Below are 4,331 nucleotides of genomic sequence, written 5' to 3'. Positions count from 1 at the left end.
GGACACATAAAAGGTAGAAGACGAGAAAGAGAAGGTAGAATTAGGGTTAAAAGGATCTCACACACGTATCTCACACACGTTAAGTCGAGTCAAAGTGTCAACTAGGTGTTACCAGCCACACGGTGTAACCGCACGCGTCAATACTCCGCAGTTGCTATTCGCAACCCTGCCTTTGAGGTTGCAATATTCGCAACGACAAACATATGTTGCGAAAAACAGCAGTTGCAATTAGCAACGGAAATTTCGCAACAGCTCTAACGCCGTTGCAAAATTGGGTTACAAATCCCTTAAAATGGTGTAGTGATATTTCAATATGTAGTATGTAATAATAACATATGTAGTATGTAGTATACTAGTAGTATACTAGTAGTAACTAGTACTAGTAGTAATATATTGATAATACATATTAATATGTTATATATTAATATTACATATTAATATTGATACAACATATTGATATGTAGTATGTTATATATAGTTCAATATGTTATGTTCAACACTGTTATGTTATGTATTGATACTACATATTGATATGTAGTATGTTATATATTGGTATGTAGTATGTTTGATATGTAGTATGTTATATATTGATATGTAGTATGTTATATATGGATATGTAGTATGTTATGTATTGATACTACATATCAAAAAATTGTTATGTATTGATACTACATTTGTTACTACTAGTATAGTGTATACTAGTATAGTGTACTAGTATACTAGTTACTACTAGTATAGTAATGTAGTTACCTAATTTACAAGTAGTATCAATACTACATATTGATATGTAGTATGTTATATATTGGTATGTAGTATGTTTGATATGTAGTATGTTATATATTGATACTACATATTGATATATAGTATGTTATATATTGATATGTAGTATGTTATGTATTGATACTACATATTGATATATAGTATGTTATATATTGATATGTAGTATGTTATGTATTGATACTACATATCAAAAAAATTGTTATGTATTGATACTACATATGTTATTACTAGTACTAGTTACTACTAATATACTAGTATATTACTATACTAGCATAGTGTATACTAGTATAGTGTACTAGTATACTAGATACTACTAGTATAGTAAAGTAGTTACCTAATTTACTAGTAACAAATTAGTAAGATATTTTTGTTACTGCTAGTATAGTACATATTAATATGTAGTATCATCGTATTGATATTACTAGTTTATAGGAACATACTACTAGTAACATTTACATGTGTTGATACTAATTAGACCTGGAAGGGTATTTTGGGCATTTAGAAATTACACTTTATAATCTCCACGAAGTTTTTGGACTAGAGAGTAAATAATCTAGTCCAAAAACATGTTTTTAGACTAGGGAGTAAATGTTTTTCACGGGTGGACTAGCCATTAACTGGGTCATGAAAAACTGGATTAAGCAGTAATTCCTACTTACCACATTTCTTTTTGGCAAGCATCAGATTCAGAAAGCATATGCTCTTCTCAATAAGAAAAGTTTTCATTTCTTCTCAAAGCTACGACCAGATCTGGAAGCAGGAGTGACACGACGGATGGATTTATTTGAGTTCTTGGCCTAGACTGAAATCGGGTTTGTTTCAAAGGTGGAAATCAGTGAAGGCAACAACAACACAACAAATTTGTGGGGTTTTGGAGTCGGATAAAGACTGAAGTTTAGTCGATGAGAGAAGCCAGGAGATGGGAATGAAGACGAGATCGATTATTTTGGGGGTTTCTAGATTTGGTTTGAACTGCAGTTGAAGATTATAGTAGCGACATCAACAAGAGATGTAGGAGAAGGGTATGGACCGGATTCAGCCAAGATTCAGTGAGAAGAAGAAGTCTCGACAGTGGAACCAGTTGCTAGCAGTGATGGATTTCGTCTGCATGTATGAAAAGAAGGAACTGGTGGTGCTAGATGATTCAAATTAGTGTTTGTTGCCATCGAATCGTGGTTGTAGTTCTCGTACACAACAAAAGTTTGGGGGTTCTTCATTTAAACTGAAATTGACTTCGATTTGAGGTTTCTGTGGAATTCTGCATCGAGAAGATATGGCCAGAGCAGTGTAGGAAGTGGTGATGATTTGACTACAACATCAATGGGTTTTCTCTAATTGTCTACAAAAGCAACAAGACAGGGAGTGGCTATTCTTGATGGCTGAGTAAATGGAAGTCAGTGGTGACGTTCTAGTACCTCTAATAATTATGTTTTACTGGTGGTGATAATGATAGCAGCTCCGTGTTCTTCTAACTGTGACCAGCAGCGCAAGCACTTTAGGCAGTTGTGGATGTGTGTATGGAAATGAAAAGGATTCGTTGAATGGAAGTGATGCGTTGTTGGTTCTCGGTAGTGACTGAATTGGTTGTAGCTGATGGGTGCTGATAGGGCTGCACATACTCCGGTACGGTCCGGTTCTCTTATGGAACCGGTCCCTGTACTTGGTGTTGACCGGTACCTCATTTTGAGGACCGGTACCTGTACTTGTACCTGGAGTTGTACCGGTCCTCCGGTACCGGTCCGGTACAAGACCGGTACCGGGTTTTTTACCTGAAAAATATTACAAAATATAATACAACATTTCCATAAGTTCAATGTTCAACAATCCAAAATAAGTTCAGGTTGCATACATATTTAAGTTCAACATTTTGCATAACTTCAAAACAACAATCCAAAATAAGTTCATAAGTTCAGTTTGCCAAAAAGTAAAAACAACATTTCCACTACCATATAAGTCTGTCTACGACAAGTCGACAAGAAATAATGGATGGCTGCACAGCCTGCACTTGCAAGTTGCAATCCTAGGTCACAAATCTGCACTTTCCCATCCAATAAGGCCATTGATTGGATAGGACAACCTCAACCTGTGTGTATTACAAGTTTACAACCAGTTCAAAACAAATAGCAAGCAAATACATAAGAAGTTCATAACTACAGTTGAATTTGTGCAGATTGAATATTTTCAGTCCATTCATTTCCATACATTACATATTCTCATACACACCCCAATACTTATTGTACTTGGCAAACATACAGTATACAGACTCAATATTATCAACAAATCCAAGTTAGGAAATACCTCCAGTGAGACATACACATAGTGATACTGTCATACATACTCATACAAGAAAGATACAACTAATTGCAAAACCATTCATAGAATCACAGTTAATCAGTTATCACTTATCACACAGTAGTACAGAGTACAATCAATCTATGTATTCATTATAACATATTAACATGTATTGCTCAATCAATCTGAATTCTCAAACCCTAAATTGATCTCAAACTCTCAATCAATGTCAAACCCTAAATCATTTACATCAACAAGGTTAATCTCATAAGATAGATTGCTCAATTAGAAGAACAAGAATAAGTAAAGACTGTAAAGTACCTTGGAAACAAAAAGGTTTAGATTGAATCTGATAGACGAAGAAAAAATTGGTATCCTTGGCAGTCACCACTTAACCTGCGTGAGTATAAACACTAGGGTTAGTTGATTAGTCAAGCGATAGCTACTTAAAATCGTTTACAATTCCTAGGGTTTCCTTTTGTTGAAACAGAAAGGAAATCGAAAAGATTACCTGATTGATTGATAGCTACTAACTAGTAAGACTTGAATCACTTGATGATGATCGTGAATTGGTGATTTCCTGATTGATTGGTGAGGTAGCCGTAGTTACTCAGAGATGAAGAGGCTGCTCTTCATAGCTTCACTGCTTCAGAGAGAGAAAAAACGAAGAAGAAAGAAAACTGAGAGTGAGAGAGTTACCAGAGTTAGCGATTAGTATTAGGGTTATCTATATTGGACGGATAGGATTAAAACTAGTTAGGATCTTAACGGCTGAAATTAAACGGTACATATGGGCCGGTTCCTACCGGTACTCCCCCTAGAACCGGTGTCTGTACCGGTCTAGACCGGTTCTCAACTTCCAGTACCGGTGTCTGTACCGGCTAGACCGGTTCCGGTCCGGTACCGGTTCGGTATTTCCGGTTCCACTCCGGTCCAGGTCCTCCCAACCGGTTCTTGTGCAGCCCTAGGTGCTGATGTCGTGGTTGTATGGTCTGTAACAGTGAATGTGTGAAGATGAAAGTGAAGTTGAGGTTTTGTTTGTTGGATTTGGGAAGTACTGGCTAGACTTGGTGAAGGCCTGAGTTTGGTCAGAATCAGAACTGGTGCCTAGTCAGTTGAGGAAGAGATAAAACTATTCCCCCAATCCAGGAAGGGTTTGAATCAGTCATTAGAGATGGGTGTGTTGTGTACCCAATGGAGATATGAATAAGGAGGAAAACAGGGTTGAATCCGGAAGTCAGAGAACAAGTCACAGCAGT

The 4,331-nt window shown here is 36.5% G+C and overlaps 1 long non-coding RNA gene across 1 annotated transcript; it reads right to left on the bottom strand.

Moving 5' to 3' along the window:
• Positions 1-2,829: 2,829 nt before the first annotated feature.
• Positions 2,830-3,666, bottom strand: LOC113311223. The gene is made up of 3 exons (XR_003341583.1): positions 3,584-3,666; positions 3,394-3,468; positions 2,830-2,863 (listed from the first exon to the last, which is right to left on the bottom strand). It is a non-coding gene; the product is annotated as an uncharacterized LOC113311223 (long non-coding RNA).
• Between the last annotated feature and the right edge of the window lie 665 nt (positions 3,667-4,331).

The sequence above is a fragment of the Papaver somniferum genome, chromosome 1, assembly GCF_003573695.1.
Source record: "Papaver somniferum cultivar HN1 chromosome 1, ASM357369v1, whole genome shotgun sequence".
NCBI lineage: Eukaryota > Viridiplantae > Streptophyta > Magnoliopsida > Ranunculales > Papaveraceae > Papaver > Papaver somniferum.
Note: the sequence above shows the minus strand (reverse complement) of the source record. Positions and strands in the feature narration are given on the sequence as shown.